The sequence below is a fragment of the Notamacropus eugenii genome, chromosome 2 (assembly GCF_028372415.1).
Source record: "Notamacropus eugenii isolate mMacEug1 chromosome 2, mMacEug1.pri_v2, whole genome shotgun sequence".
NCBI lineage: Eukaryota > Metazoa > Chordata > Mammalia > Diprotodontia > Macropodidae > Notamacropus > Notamacropus eugenii.
This window is the reverse complement of record NC_092873.1, coordinates 180,547,882-180,565,463: the sequence shown is the minus strand read 5'-3', so window position 1 is coordinate 180,565,463 and position 17,582 is coordinate 180,547,882. Positions and strand designations below refer to the sequence as shown.

The following is a 17,582-nucleotide window of genomic DNA, read 5'->3' as shown; positions in this document are numbered from 1 at the left end:
AGAAGTAAAGAAGATATATTATATCATATAAGCACAGTTAAGCAAAATAAATCTCCATGTTGACCACATCACAAACACACACACAAAGTGTTTTTCTGTGTTTTTTTTTTATTCTGCATATTAGTTCATTACCTTTATGGTGATAAAATGGGTAATATTCTTCACTGATTCTTGTAATGGTAATTTAAAATGGGAATATCTTTCTCATTCATTAATAGGCCCATGTGACCTGCTTGCATCACATGGAAGCTTCAGTCACATGAATCTGAGTCACATGGAATCTGTGTTGGGAGGAGTTTGCTGAATGGGTGGAACAAGAAGAGCCAGAGCTAGAGCAGAGCTGAGAGGAAGTCAATTATGAGAGCAATCAGAGCTAGGAAGGACAGGCTGCTGGCTAGTGTGAATAAAAGTGATTATTTGTGATTTTGTTTAAGAGGGCCTGCTTGTGATTTATTTAATGGAACTGTTTTGTGGGAAGTCTAGAGGGGGAAATATGCTGTTCTCTGGATTCTTATTGTACATAGATTTTTGTTACTATGATGAATTTGGCCTTCTGGTATCTAAATAAACATCTTGGTTGTGGCTTCCATGTGGAGACATTCTGTATTTCATGATTCAGAATTGTATTGGGATATTCATGGCCACCATAGGTGCTGTGAATATCGTATTGGCACTACAGTCCTCTCAAAAGAATGTTTGGTAATTTATTTATTAAAATTCTTATAATTTTCCATTTTTACAACACCAACAAATTGTTTTCTTGGTTTTGTTTACATAATTCTGCTCACTTCATAAATATCTTCACAAGTATCTTCAAAATCTTCTCTTTAATCTTTTATGAAATAAAAAAATGAAGTATGATAAAAATTTAGTTTCATATATTTTATTCCTTTATCATATTTTAGAATGTTTATTTTTGTTGATGATAAAAGTTCACATTAAAAAGATTTTTTTTCAAGTTGAAAAAGGAACAAATAGAAAGAGCCTCTTCCTTACATGTGTAGTTGCTACTCATATTTAGGACCTAGTTCCTGAAATGTAGCCTAGTAAGTGTCTTATAACAATAATAAACAGTTTAAACACTCTCTCCTTTTCCTACCTAGCCTTTTCTTCAGAGGTTTGAAGGGTAAGAAGAAATGAAATTAACATTACATATGGCTAGTGAGCTATAAATATCGTTTGTTCTGGGTAAGAGGACCAATGGGTATTTTCAGGGTTATATTAATGAAGCATACTTCAATTATATTCTCTTCCTAGACTGCTTACTGTGGTAATAATGGGATGCATGGTGAAGCTATAATAATGGCCCTGAGGGGCTCAACAAACCATTTAATTGATGTTGGGGTAGATATCAGATATTATTTGGGATGATTAGAAATGCAGCTTGTTAAAGATGGGCCTAGACTTCTAAAATCCCCAGGATTTCCTCCTTCAAATTGAAATCTCAAAGTGTTCAATAACAAAGAGCTATTCAAATTCTTGATAGATTAAAGGAATTAAAAAAACAAGGGACTCCTCCCATTAGAAATGAAAACATATTGGAAATTATACAGTAGTTCTTAGGTATATTAATTTAAGAGGATTAGAAGAGATGGGGTTAACTAAAACTATTCAGAGTTCATAATGAATAGTTAAGTATTTGAAGAATGTGGTTGACCTATCTGTTTCACCCCTCCATCGTTTTGTTTTATTCTAAAATAGCTGATAACTCGCTTTTATAGATATTATGCTAGCACATCTAAAGGTTTCATAAAAGTTATCAATCAGTCAAATGCAGGATTGATGTGAATACAAGGTTTTAAAGTTAATAAGTATATGGGAGTATGTGAAGTCAGGTTAAGTTCAGGTGAAGCCACAGGAAAATAGATAAAAGCAAAATTTCAGAACTGGATATAACTTCAGATGTCTTTCACTCTAACCCATATTTGAACAGAAATAAAATCTATATCATTTGCAAATTGTAATCATCCAATTACAATTGGATACAAATGAAGATTTCCATTGTGGTCCATGGCGACCTGTTTCAGTTTTGGTAATTTTTAGTTACTGTGTGTGTGTGTGTGTGTGTGTGTGTGTGTGTGTATGTTTCAGGAAATCAAACCTATATCTATTTCTTTGCAACCCATTTCTTCTTTCATTTTGTCCTAAGAATTAGAAATTTAATCTCTTTCAAACTTTGCAGCTTTTCGACACTGGATGACTCTTTATTTCAGGATAAAAATTTATTTCTTTTTTTTACATGATATGTGTATGGAAAGATCTGTAGTTCTTTTATCATTTTAGTTGCTCCTATTTAATCTGTTCTCATTTGTCAGTATTGCCCTTAAAACATCGACCTGCATGCAACAATCCAGATATGGTTTAATCAATGAAACAAGAACCTTCCTTATTCTGGGCACCTCTATTAATGTAACTGAAAATCACAATAACTTTTGGATGACAGATCACACTACTTTTCCTATTCTGTAAACTCATTGTTTTGTGTTGACCCAGTTGATCCTGGTTCTTGAAAGATATGTCAATGGAATTCATATTCTGTCAGATATCTTTAAGCTGAAGAAAGTTTTGGGTGACATATTATATATCTTTTATTTGAAAAACAGCCTAACTAAATATGAGGATGAAACTTCTCAGGGAATTCAGTTTATCATTCAAGTAACTATTAAACTGTCCACTATCATAAAGCATTTGTATGAGTCAATAGAGGAAATAAGCACATTGATGAAATCAAAGATTCATGAAGTATTTAGTTGTTATGTTGATTAATATTAAATGTAAAGTTTACTAAGTCACCTATATATATTTTTTCACAAAAGTTTATAGTCACATCACATTGAAGAGTTAATGTCTTGAACTTGCGTGCAGGACTTTAACATTTATGTTGAGAAACAAGACAATAAAGAACACTACAAACTTGACATGGGGAAGCAGAAATGACAATTATACCTTTGTATGTTGTTTTGTTGTTCAGGAGAGAATGTGAATTATAAGGAAAAATTAATATAAAAATTCAAAGAAATATGGAAAGGTATATAAAGTGAGGTGCAGAATGACGACTGCAGTGTTAAAATGACAAACCATCTAATGACTACAACATATATGAAAATAGCATTAAATGGCAAAAAACTGTCAAATATAATGAACAGAATTTGTATATACATTAAGTTTAACACCCAAACTCATTTTTTTTCTTTTCCCAAAGTTTAAGCTTAGTTTAGTATAAGTTATAACCATCACTGTGAAATTTTGTTTAAAAATCCTAGGAGATAATACTTTATACTTGAATGATTAGAATTGTCTGCCATGGCAAAATAAAATATTAGTACTCAAAAATACTGTGAAATTGGAGATCACAGGAAAAGCTCATCTTTTTCTGATTGTTTTCTCTGAAGTGAACTTATTCTCTCTTTCTGGTTCTCAATCCTTTTTGAATGATTTTCCTTTTCCTATTCTGTATAATAAAACATTTAACAGTACTTTAAATTATTCTTCTTTATGATTAATCCAAAAAGACCATTGGATACACATATTTTTATTTTGTCCTCATTTCTAGTTATCCTTTCACTTTCTTTCCTAGCTTCTCTATGTGCATGTCCACGAGTGATAATTAGACCTATCCATTTCTCTTTGGGTTGGCTTTCTTCTTTGTGTTTGTGAACAACCATTGGGATTTATTTACAAACTAGGAAACCTAGACTCCTGGAGGCTAAGTCTCTTGACCATGGTCAAAGAGAGAAGTATCTAAGGTGACATTCACACATAGGTCTCCTGACCATCACTATATTCAATCTATCACACTGCCTCTCCAAAAGCACATATGCACAGAGGGGGAAAAACTCAATTAATCAAAGTAGAATTCAAACAAAATGCACAAAACACATCTCAAGCTTAGCTTTCTACAAACTTTCTCTATTTTACTGAGCTTAATTTATAAAAAATAAGAACCATTTCTCTGTTGATAAATTACCAAAGAATAAGAACAGGCAGTTTTCAGAAGAAAAAAACCAAAGGTATCAATACTAACATGAAAAAACTGCTTTAAATCACTAGTGATTAGAGAAATTTGAATTAAAACAACTCTGAGATTTCACATGACACCTATGAGACTGGATAATATGACATAAAAGAAAAAATGTCAATTTCTCGTGGTGATGTTGAAAAATTGGGACACTAATGCACTTTTGGTGGGACTGTGAACTAGTCCAATATTATTGAAGAACTATTTGGAACTCTAACCAAAAGGCAAAATTAAAATTCTGCATGCCTTTTAATCCAACACTACCACTACTAGGGTTATATTCCAAAGAAATGAAAGAGAAGGAGGGGAAAGATCTAATGATACGCACATACATATATGCATGCATGTATATATATATATGATTGCTATTGCTTGAAAAATATCTAGATAAGTTGTGGTATGATCAGGTTGGCATCAGAAAAACCTGGGAAGACATATGAACTCACACAAGCTAAAGTTAGTAGATCTGGGAGAATATTGTGCCCAGTAACAGTGATACTGTAAAGATGATCAGCTGTACTCAGTTACTTATTAAAATAATGATCTAAGACAATTCTGAAGGACCTGCGATAAAAAATGCTATCCACCTCCATAAAGAGAACTGATCAATTCTGAATGCACATTGAATCAAAGTTTTACACTTTATTTTTCTTGCTTCTTTGTATCTGTTTTTTTCTGTTTTATTATGCAAATCTGTTTTATTATGGAAATGTCTTGCATGGCTTTACATGTATGATCTATATCAAACTGCTTGCCTTCTCAAGGATAGAATTGGGGCAAGAAGGAAGGAGATAATTTGCAACTCAATATTTTTAATTGTAGTTGGGAAATATTTAAAGAAATAAATAAAAATTGTAAATTAATTTAAGATAATAAATTAGTTAAAAATAAGTTCCAGGTAATTTTATTTTATCACTTACTTCATTATGGTATTAAGCTTTTGTTGTACTGTCATGTTCTTCTGAATGATCTAAGATCCTTAGATTGTCTCTGATTAGTATGTTTTGCTTGCATAGTGAGCATAATTTCTTTATTTTTTTATTCTGCTAGGATTTTCTTTAAGTCTACATTTTCCGTCTCTTCTTCCCTCTCTTTTTTGGTGAAACTTGTAACTGAAGATTGAAAATGAGACCTTTATCACAGACACTATTTGCAAAAATTCTTTCCCAGTTTTGTGATTTCATCATAATCTTGGTTGCATTGGATTTGGTTGTGCAATAACTTTTCATTTTAATGTAATCAAAATGATCAGTTTTGCTCTTCATAAAGCTTTCTATCTCTTCTTTAGTCAAAAGTTCTTCCCTTCTCCATAAATCTGATTAATGCACTACTCCTTGCTCCACTAATTTATTTATAGTATCACTCTATATACCTAGATCATGTACCCATTGGGACTTTATTCTTGTGTACATGTCAGGCGTTGATGTATGCCTAGTTTCTGCCACATTTTTATCCAGTTTTCCCAGCAATTGCTGTCAAATAGTGAGTTCTTATCGAAGAACCTTGGATCTTTGGGTTTATCAAATAGTAGATTGCTATACTGGCTGCCTATTGTGTCTTGCACACCTAACTTATTCCACTTGTCTACCTTTCTGTCTCTTAGCCTGTACCAAATGCTTTTGGTAATTGCTGCTTTATAATACAATTTGAGACCTGATAGAGCTAGGTCACCTTCCCTAGCATTTATTTTTATTAGTTCCCTTGCTATTCTGGACCTTTTGTTCTTCCAGATGAATTTTGATATTATTTTTTCCACCTCTAGTTAATAACTATCAGATACTTTGATTGCTATGGCACTAAATAATTAAATTCATTTAGGTAGAATTGTCATTTTTATTATATTGGCTCAGCCTACTCATAGGAAACTGATGTTTTTCCAGTTACTTAGATCTGCCTTTATCTGTGCGAAAAGTATCCTGTAATTGTGCTCTTGTAGTCCCTGGATTTGCTTAGGCATTCAGACCCTGAAATATTTAATGGTGTCTATCCTAGCTTTAAATGGGATTTCTCTTTCTATCTCTCACTGTTGAGTTTTTTTTAGTAATATACGGAAATACAGAAGATGTGTGGGGGTGTATTTTGTAACCTCCAACTTTGCCAAAGTTGTTTACTATTTGAAGCAGGTTTTTACTTGAATCTCTGGGATTCTCTACGTATATCATCATGTCATCTGCAAAGAGTGATAACTTCGTTGCTTCCTTGACTATTCTGATTCCTTCAAATTTTTTATTTTCTCTAATTGCTACAGTTAACATTTCTAGTACCATTTTGAATAATAGTTGTGATAATGGACATCTTTGTTTCACCCATGATCTTATAGGAAATCCATCTAATTTATTTCCATTGCATATAATTTGCTGAATGTTTTAAGTAGATATTGCTTATTATTTTATGGAAAGTTCCCTTAATTCCTATGCCCTCTAATGATTTTTAATAGGAATGGGTTTTGTATTTTGTCCCAAGCTTTTTCTGCAACTATTGAGATAATCATGTGGTTTGTGTCAGTTTTGTTGTTTATATGATCAAAAATGCTAAAAGTTTTCCTAGTATTGAACCAGCCCTGCATTCCCAGTATGAATCCTACCTGATCATAATGTATTATTCTCATGATAAATTTCTGTATTCTTTTTGCTACAATCTTATTTATGATTTTTGTATCTGTATTCATTAGAGAAATTGATCTATAATTTTTTTCTGTTTTGTCTCTTCCTGGTTTAGGTATCAAAACCATATTTGCATCATAAAAGAGAATTTGGGAGGACCCTCTCTTCCCCAATTTTCTGAAAAAATCTATATAGTATTGTAATTAATTGTTCTTTAAATGTTTGATAGAATTCACTTGCAAATCCATCCAGCTCTGTAGATTTTTTCCTAGGGAGTTCATTGGTGGCTTGTTCAATTTCTTTTTCTGAGATGTGGTTCTTAAGTATTCAAATTCCTCATCTATTAATCTGGGCAATTTATACTTTTTAAAATAATCATTTATCTCATTTATATTGTCAAATTTATAGGCATAAAGTTGGGCAAAGTAATTTCTAATAATGGTTTTAATATCCTCCTCCTTGGAGGTTAGTTCCTCCTTTTCATTTGTGACAGTGGTGATTTGGTTTTCTTCTTTCTTTTTTTTAATGAAATTAACCAAATTTTATCAGTTTTATTGATTTTTTATAAAAGCAACTCCTTGTTTTATTTATTAGGTCAATAGTTTTCTTAATTTCAATTTTGTTAATCTTTCTTTTGGTTTTCAATATTTCTAATTTGGTATGTACTTGGGGATTTTCAAATTGTTCTTTTTCTAGGTTTTTCAGCTGTGTGTCCAATTTATTGATCTCCTCTTCCTCTATTTTATTCATGTAGGCATTCAGAGATATAAAGCTTCCCCTGAGAACTTCTTTTGCAGTATCTGATAAGATTTGCTACGTTGTCTCATTATTGTCATTGTCTTGAATTGCTGGTTGTTTCTATGATTTGTTGTTTAAAACAGGATTAGATTATTTAATTTCCAATTAATTTTTGATCTATCTTTCAATGGCCTTTTATTGCATATGATTTTTATTGCATTATGATCTGAGAAGGATGCATTTCCTATCTGCCTTTCTGTACTGAATTTTGATGTTTTTTATCCCATAGTGCATGGTCAGTTTTTGTATATCTACCATGTGCTGCTGAGAAAAAAGTATATTTCTTTCTATCCCCGTTCAATTTTCTCCAAAGATATATCATATCTACCTTATCCAGCATTCTATTCACCTCCTTAACTTCTTTCTCGTTTATTTTAAGGTTAGATTTATCAAGTTCAGAGAAGAGGAGATTAAGGTTCCCCATTAATATAGTTTTGCTGTCTATTTCTTCCTGTAACTCCCTTAACTTCACCTCTAAGAATCTGGATGCTACACCTCTTGGATCTTATATGTTTAGTAATGTTATTGCTTCATTTTCTATGGTGCCTTTTAACTGGATATACTTTCCTTCCTTACCTCTTTTGATTAGATCTATTTATGCTTTTACTTTTTCTGAGATTAGGCTTGCTGCCCCTGCTTTTCTTACATCAGCTGAAGCACAATATATTCTGCTCCAACCTTTTGTTTTTACCCCTGTATGTATCCCCTCGTTTCAAATGTGTTTCTTGTAAAGAACATATTGTTGGATTATGGCTTTTAATCCATTCTGCTATCCGTCTCTGTTTTATGGGAGAATCCACCCCAGTTACACTCATAGTTATGATTATTATTTGTGTCTTTCCCTCTATCCTCTTTCCCACCATTTTTGCTCTTAATTCTCCCTTCTCCCTTCCCCTCCACAAAAGAGTTTTAATTTTTGACCACCACCTCTCACAGTCTTCCCTTCCTTCTCTTAGTGCCACTCCCTTTTACTGCCATTTACCCTTACTACTTCTTCCCTCCCCTTTAGCCACCCTCCCCTTTTTCCCCTTTACCTTCATACTGCCTATACACTAGTTAGATTTATATACTTAATTATGTATGTTTTTCTCTGCCTGAACCAAATCAGATGAGAGTACCTTTCAAACAATTCTCATCTCCCTCTCTTCTTTCCCTCTACTGTAATATAATTTTTTACTTCTTCCTGTGATGTAATTTATGGTTTTCTGATTCCTCCTGCTCACATCTCCTGCTACAGTCCCTTCGAATGTTTAAATCACATTTATACCATCACATAATTTACTTTATACTTGTTCCCTCTATCTCTGTATATCCCTTTCATGTTTCATAATAGATATACAATTCTCAAGATTAACAAGTATCATCTTCCCTTGTAGGGAGTTAAACAGTTTAATCATATTGAGTAACAAGACTTTTTGGGGTTTTTTTTCCCCTGTTTACATTTTTTTGTCTCCCTTGAGACTTGCGTTTGAAGATCAGATTTTCTATTGAGTTCTAACCTTTTTGTCAGGAAGGTCTGAAAATCCCTTATTTCGCTGAATGTCCGTCTCCTTGCCTGTAATGTTATGCTGACTTTTGCTGTGTAAGTGATCTTTGTTTGTAGTCCCAGGTCCTTTGCCTTACGAAATATCATATTCCAATTCCTTCTTTCTTTTAATATAGAAGTTGCAAGGTCCTGTGTGATGCTCACCGTAGCTCCTCAATATTTAAATGGTTTCTTTCTAGCTGCCTGTAGTATTTTCTTCTTTAATTGATTGTTCTGCAATTTGATAACAATATTTCTTGGTGTTTTTAGTTTAGTACCCCATTTGGGAGGTAAACAGTGGATTCTTTTGATGACTATTTTTCCTTCTGGATCTAGCACTTTTGGGCAGTTTTCTTTGATAATTTCTTGGAATATATTATCTGAACTCCCTTTTTTCATCATGACTTTCTGGTAGACCAATAATTCTTAACTATCCTCTCCTGGATCTATTTTCCAGGTCAGTTGCTTTTGCAATTAGATATTTTACATTTTTTTTCTATCTTTTCATTCTTTAGATTTTGTTTGACTGATTCTCATGTCCCATATAGTCATTAACTTCTACTTGTCCAATTCCAATTTTCATCAAATTGTTTTGTTCAGTTAACTTTTGTATCTCCTTTTCTGTCTGTCCAGTTATTCCTTTCAGGAAATTATTTTCTCCAGTGAGTTTTTGTACTTACTTTTCCATTTGTTCAATTTTCCCAGTAAGGTTTTGTGTTTCCTTTTCCATTTGTTCAATTTTCGTTTTTAAGGAGCCATTCTCTTTAGTTCATTCTCTTTTCATACTTTTAATATCATTGGTCATTTTTTCTTCTATTTCCTTCTTCAGTTGTTCCAGTAGTGCTCTTTGTGCATGTGAGCAGTTCCTAGACCCTTCTGAAGTATCAAATGGGAGTACAGTCTCAATACTGACCTCTTTGGTATTCATGTTTTGGTCCTTGTCCCCATAGAAAGATTTTATGGTCTTTTCCTTCCTCCTTTGCTTCATGCTCATGATGGTGAGGCTTTGTGTGTTGTGGCCTCTGGTCGTTTCAGCTTGGGACAGCTAGGTGATGCAGTGGATAGAGCACCATTTTAGGAGTTAGAAGGACCTGAGTTCAAATCTCACCTCACAGACTTGACACTCAACTGGTTGTGTGACCTTGGACAAGTCACCTAACCACAATTGCCTCATCCTGGGTCATCTCCAGTCACCCTTATGAATATCTGGTCACTGAATTCAGATGACTCTGGAGGAGAAGTGAGACTGGTGACCTGCACATTCCTCTTTCACTGAAAAAACAAAGTCAAGTGCAAGTCACATTATTATTTCTGTAATGGAATGGTCTTCTTTGGCAACGAAGGACATACACACACACACGCATGCACACACACACACACACACACACACACACACACACACACACACACCTTTCAGCTAGAAACTAGAGAACCTGGTGCTAAGTTGGCTGGTGTGAGGAAGAAAAGGTGAGTTCTGTTTGTGTCTCCATGGATTACCCCTGGAGCTAGCTTGTTAGTTGTGGAGGAGTGGTGACGTGATGTCTCCTCAGCTGAGCTAGAATAAAGGAAATGTTAGTGCTTGGTGATCCTGCCTGGTTGGCTGCTGTAATATCTTCCAGTTTTCCCTGAAGCATGCCTGACATCCTAGTGGGAGATTCTACCCCCATGGGACTCCTGTCCTCTACCACAGTAAGAGGAATCCCCCTTAGCTATTTTCCTAGCCAAAGGTGTTATGAGACTGTTTTCCTGTTCTGCTGATCCCACTGATCCAGGATTTTCTGGGGAAATATTTTATGGTTCTTTCAAGGTCAACAAGGGAAGGGGGAGAGAACATTCATTCATCACTCTGCCATTTTGGTTCCCAGAAGTTCAAGTAGATGCTTACAGACATTTTATTTGCAGGCTGAAAGTCTCAGGAGCAGCTGCTGCAGATACCTGGGCCTCCTTCTGTGACTCTCACTCGGTTCCACTTGACCCTCTCCCTGAGCTGCTATCCTGCTGTGCTGCTGCTTCCTCATATTGCCCTGTGGCTTTCCTGATTGGCCCTGCCCTGGTAGGGAAGCTGTGCTGTGGGCTCTATACTCCTCTATCCTTGAGCAACAGATACTTCCCATCAACCTTCCAATCTTTCCTGGGCTGTGAATCTACCAGTTTGTCTCCTATTGGATTCTGCACCTCCAAAATTTGGTCAGATTCTCTTTTTATTAGTATCTGAGGGAGTTTATCTAAGAACTCAGGTGACTAGCTGCTCTCACTCCACCATCTTGGCTGTACCTCCATAATTTCTGTTTTGTATATATTTAAAGGTCATAGGGATCAAAGAAAATGTCTAGTCTGCCATCTTGGTGATCACTTTTTCTGGAAGTCTCTCCATGACCATTTAACTTGTGACTTGAATTCTTTCATTAGGGTTCTCTGCATCATTCCAGGGCTTTAATATTGTCTTCTATTACTTTGGTCTTAGTATTGGAGAAGAAACAAACTTCCTAACAAATCTATGATTATATGACTCTTATAAAATACTCTAAAGTTTGTTACAAAATCAAGGTATGAAAATAACGGTGAAAAAAAGATAAATTTTTACTTAAATTATTTACATGTCTTTTGATTTTGTAATTCTTCTTTTCCTTCATTTTAAATTGTGTTTTTTATCAAATTTTTAATATGAAAAACTACTGAATCCACAGTACTATGTTCATATTTTGTACCTATAAAAATGAGCTTAAAAGTCAATTTTCTTTATTTTGAGACTTAGGGACTTTTTTTCCTCCCATGTAGCCATCCTGAGGTTTGAAAGGATTGATGACCTTATTGCTAAAAAAGTACCAACATTGACTTTTCTGTTTACAGCTCAGTTGGTTTACTGCAGGTTTTATGTAGCTCTCTTAACAAAAGTAATTTCATGGGCTAATGATAGGTCTCTGCAGAAAATCAAATAGGTCCTGAGAAAATTGTACTACAACAGATAATTACTATATACAGTAATTTTGTTTTGTATATAGATATATTGAAATGTACAAATGTGCAGCCAAATGTTTCATGTACAAGAATTGTGTTTATGTCAGTAGCAAATGTTTTGATTCAAACAAATCAAAAAAGAGTTGAGATTAACCACTGATTGATTCTAAATAAGATAATCTACTTCCATTAAAGCCATTGCTGTCTACAAATGAATGATCATGTTTTTCTTGAAAATGCCTTGCATTGATAACACTTGAGACAACTCTCCCTCTTTCTCTCTCTTTGTCTCATTCTATATTCAATCAGTGGTAAAGTCTGGCTGGCAAGTCAATAAGCATTTATTAAATGCCTATTATGTGCCAGAGACTGTGCTAACCTTTGGGGATATAAAGAAAGCAAATGACAACCCCGCTCTCAAGGAGTTCAAAATCTAATCAGGAGGTAAGGAACTTAGGAGAACTCCTATTTACAAATAAGATATACTGGTTATAAGACAACTCTTCAATATTAGGCATAACTTAGATGAACATCCAACAAAAGAAAATAAGAAGTAGTCAGAGAGGGATGAGAAGAACCAGGATAGAGTAATGTTATAAAAATCTAAAGTGAAGAGTATCAAAAAGAGGGTGATCAATAAGGTCATTTGTATTTACTAAGAACATTTGACATCTCTCTATATCTTTCTACTCATATTACAGCCACTCAGGTACTGTCATCTATCATCTCTGAACTACTGCAGTAAAGAGCCTTCTAATCAGTCTCCCTGCATTCAGACATTCCCATTTCTAATCCATGTTCCAAACAGCTGCTGCATTTACATTCTTAATGTGGGGATGTGGCCATATAGATCTTCTACTCAAAAGTCTTCAATGTCTCCACTTTGCCTTTATGATAATATACAAACTGATATAGTTTTTATAGACTTTTCTCACAATGTTTCTCTACATATATTTTTTGCTCCATCCAAATTAACTTACTTGATATTTTTCTGACATTACATTTCATCTGCTACCTGTCCTCCTCATAAAAAATGTTACTGAAATGTCAATCAAAAAATACTGGAAAAATGGATTTATTTTGAAGTTATCACCATCATCATCTCTTTCTTCCTTTTCATTTTTGCCTCTCCTCATCTCTTTAAGGCCAAACTCTTGCCCATGCCTGAGTGTTGGGTAGAATATACAACAATAAAGTGGAAGAATACTATGTCAGAGTGGTATACAATTTTGACTTTATTTTTCTCTGAGGAGCCATCTCCAGTCATCCTGATGAATATCAGGCCACTGGACCCAGAATGGCTCTGGAGGAGAAAGTGAGGCTGATCACCTTGCACAGCTCTTCCTCATTCAGATCAAAGTCAACTGCAAGTCATGTCATCATCTTGATATCATGGTCCTCTTCAAGAATGGATGACAAACACAACAACAACTTGTTTTCCCTGAGATGTATACAATGCCTTTTCTCCCACGACTGCCCTTTCTTCTCTTTTATCTTTTGGTTATTTTGTTTGTCTTTTCATTTTGCATTTTTGCTCCACAAAATAACAAGTAGCGAGGATACTGAGGTGTTTATTTTATGGTTTTTCATTCCATCACTACTATTCCATCAATCTTACTATTCATGTTTCACTTCCCGCCATCTATTCTTGAGTATTTTTGGAAAGAGATCACTTTTTTGGTATTGCGTTGTTGTTCTTGTTATTGATTTATTTTTTAACTTCATATGTCTCTTTCTCTTTCTAGTTTCCTCCAACTCTTGGAAAATTCGTTTTCCTACTTGTATTTGTTTTGTCTCTCTCCAGGTAAATGCATAATTCATTGTTTGTCATTGGAATTTTTCCATTTTACCACTATTTGCTTTGAAGTTTGAAACACAACTATTTGTTATTGTATGTTTTTGTTCTGTTTTTCCCTCCTTGAATGCAATGTGTGGATTTTTTGGATTGGCGGTTTCTTCTCTAGGTTCAGAAGTTCTGGAGCATTCCCCTGTATTGCTTTTTCTATTATTTGTATTCCACTGTATTATTTTTTTTTTGCATTCAGATTTTTTGACGTCTCATACTCTTCTGGAAAACTTCTGACCCTTATGATATCTCTACATGACTGTTTTATTTCTATAAAGATTACATATTATATTAACATAATTGCTTTTTCCTTCTTTTCTTTCAGATTTCCCTTAATTTTCATGTACTTGAATTCCCAAACAGTTGATTTCTCTTTTTATTTTAGTGAAGTTTGATATTACATTGATTTTTTTCTTATTTTGCTACTTATTTCTTTCGTGCTTTTCATACAATTTGCTTTCACAGTTTTTATTTCTTTCTTGAATCATTCATTATAATCATTCTATAATTCCATACTTTCTCAAAATATACAGGGCCCTATACCTCATCATATGCTTTTGTCATATAAAATTAATTAAATGATATTCAGTCTCATTTGGATATTCTAAAGGTATCTCTCATTCTGTTTTTCATATCTTCCTCCACTGAATTTTCTGCCTGAGATCAAATCTTTTAATTGAGTGGCCTTCTCCTTAGATCTTTGGTAATTTTTCTTTTGTTCCTCCATTTCTATTCTTCTAGTTGTTTGCTCTCTGACTTCTTCACCTTAAGTTCTCTCCTGGATTTCAAAGCTATCTCAATTTCCTCCTTTGCTAGGGATTTCATTTTTCAGTGACTAGAGTCTCTACCTCAAGTGACTTCCTGGGGTACAAAACTGGCAGAGCTAGATGCCAGTCTCCTTTCCTTTAGGTCCAATGCAGTCAAACTCATGCTGTGACACCCTGCCTAACTTCCTTCAATTCTGTATTTCTCTGGCTGAGTGCTACTATAGCACATCAGACTGTAAGCCTCATACATAAATATTCATATGTTTCACTAAAACTCCATTTCCTATACACTGATTGGGGGAGGGAGAGTTGAGTTGAGTTCTCTTGCTTGTGCAGTTGCAGGTTGTTTTGACAAAGACTGCAACAGCAGGAAGGATATGGTGAAATGGTATATATCTAAGTGTTATGGAACACAAACCCAGGTTAAGTCCTATAAAGTCATTCTACAAGATTGTGTGTATGTGTGGGGGGGAGGGGAAGAGGGGTTGCCTAATGGAGTACTTACTCAGCAGTTTAGAATTTTGCATAAGCCCTCTCTTTTTTTAATTCAAAATGATGTTGTCATCTTAGAATTGTTTATTACATCGGTGATATAGCTACACTTGTGGCGGCTAGGTGGCATAGGATATAGAGTGCTGGGCTATAATGAAAGTTAAAAATCTTCTTTGCCCATTGATAAGCCTCACATGGGACAACTGAGGCAGGCTTGATTAGAGGAGGCTTGTTTGCAATGGAGGCCCACACCTTTTGTTGATTGCTAATGAGGCTCTGAGTCACAAGGGATTGTGTTCGCCAGCTCTGAAAAAAAGTATATATACTCTGAAGTGAGGTTTTGCTTTTGAGTTTAATGTTTAAAAGAAGGTTCATGTGACAGATGAGACTCTGGGCAGCCGTTTTAAGAAGCCCTCTGGCTTTGTTGGTGGTGCTCTCTCTGCTAATGATGTATGTACTGCCTGTGGTCAGACAGTTGGAAGCCCAGGCTGTTGGTCCTGTCTGTATTTTCTCTGTTTTTTTTTTTTTTTTTGAACAGAAAAGCATCATTTTTGGATCTAAAGGATTCAACAAGAGGGAGATTAAGACAAAGCAGGACCAGGGACTGAGACAGATGTCCAGAGGAAAAAACAAAGGGGCAACAGCAGATTCTGTTTCTGAGGAAGGAGGGGGTGAACCAAGAGCTGGGGGCATTTGGTCTGTAGGAAAGTGGGAAGAAAATATGAAAAAAGAGGGGAGTTTTGTTCCCTGCATGGTACCCTAGTACTGCCAGGTAGTAGGGAAGGTGGAGTGGGCATGTCACTCACCCTCGACCATACAGAACAGAGGGTGACACTCTGCTTCACAAGCCCCCATGATAAGAAAGGTTTGTCTTAAGTTCCCTCTTCCTGCTGAGGGCCACAGTTGGTCTCCTCAGGAGACCTTGGAGGTTGGTAGCTTCCATTTCTCTCTCCCACTCTCCCCTCAGGGTCCCCGAGGGCATTTTTCCAGGTTCAGTCTCTGGAAAAAATTTTTGCTAAATTCATAGGTGCTGATCATGATGGCACAGGAGGGGGCTGCTTTGATGATCCGTGGGAGGAAGCCTGCAAAGAGTCCTCTGGCCCCAGACTCAGCTTGAATTCGTCGGAGCAGCAGCCAGGTGGAAGGGGAACGTGGGGATGTCACTCTCAAGGCTCCCACACTTCCCAGCTCCATCTGACGCTGAGTTTTCACCACGTCAAAAGGTAGTGTGAGCACAGCGGCCACTGTTCCTGAGAAAGCTCCAGCCACGAAGCTGATACTGACTGAAGTCCGGTCCTTGGATGCCATCTTGCATAGCCACGTCTTCGCTAACTCATAGTTAAACCAGTACAGAGCTGAAAAAGGCACATCCCTCAATGCAGTGGCACCCCAGCCAAGCCACAGAGAGCGCCAGCCACCTTGGCACACTGCTGCCCTGACACAGGCCCCAAGTTCACGGTAGGACAGATGCTGGGCCTGAAGTTTTGTTCTCACCAGCTCCAGGGGGCTGATCACAGTCACGGTGCCCAATTGGGCCATAGCTCCTGCCACCATGGGTGCATAAAGGTCTGAAGTAATAGCTCGGCTGCATAAGAAACCCTTAAGCTGGTCATAGGTGGTAAAGTAAATGGCGGTGGCAGGCACTGTCATCACTAGAGTTGCGGGAAGGCCAATCCACAGGGTCCTGGCACCTTCGTGCCGAATAATCTTCACAAAGGCATCCATGGTGCCTGTGAAGTAGGCAGGATGTTGGTACCAGACAGCACATCGAGACCCATTCTGACACAGATAGAGGGGCTCTAGAATGCCATTGCAGTAAAGCATACATTTCCATTTAGTATAGGGGATGCTCCAGGATCCCTGGGACTGTGCCAGCCCATTGGTGGGAGAAGGACGCTGGGACTGTAGTCGGACCTTTACCACATCCAGCGGGGTCATAAAAATGGAGGTAACAAGGGCCCCTGTGCCTGATGCCACCATCTGCTGCAGGGGGCTAATGCCCCCAGGTGCCTTCTCTGCCATTACACTGTCTCTTGCTTCACGCGTGGGTGGCCGGTGGAGAAGCGCCGAGTCCCGGGGGCGGCGAGGGTCCTCCGGAGGCCATCCCGGCCCTCCCCGGCCTCGGGCCCATCGCCAGGCGCTCTCCGCTTTAGAAAGAGGAGCCCGGGTTCCTCTGTATTTTCTCTGTTGGTATATGTGTTTGATTAAAGTGATTATTGACCCCTCAAAAGTTGCTTTCCTTTTAAAAAGCAGATCTAAGAACGTGTGCAGCAGGCCCTCCTGAGAGCCAGAGTGCTTGATGATACACGGGTCTAAAGTCGGTAAGACTCATCTTGCTAAGTTCAATTCTGGCTTCAGATACTTAATAGCTGTATGACCTTGATCAAGTCACTTAATCCTGTTTGCTTAGTTCTTCACCCATAAAATGAGCTTGATAAGGAAATGGTGAGACACTAATATCTTTGCCAAGAAAACCCTAAATGGAGTCACAAAAAGTTGGATACAATTGAACAACAACAACACTACTGCATTTGCTTCACCTCTAGCATATGATTCTTGTTAGGAATATAAGATA

The 17,582-nt window shown here is 36.4% G+C and overlaps 1 pseudogene; it reads right to left on the bottom strand.

Annotated features, from left to right (window-relative positions):
* Window positions 1–15,552: 15,552 nt before the first annotated feature.
* LOC140526587 (mitochondrial glutathione transporter SLC25A39 pseudogene) lies at window positions 15,553–17,175 on the bottom strand (annotated as a pseudogene).
* Window positions 17,176–17,582: the final 407 nt, after the last annotated feature.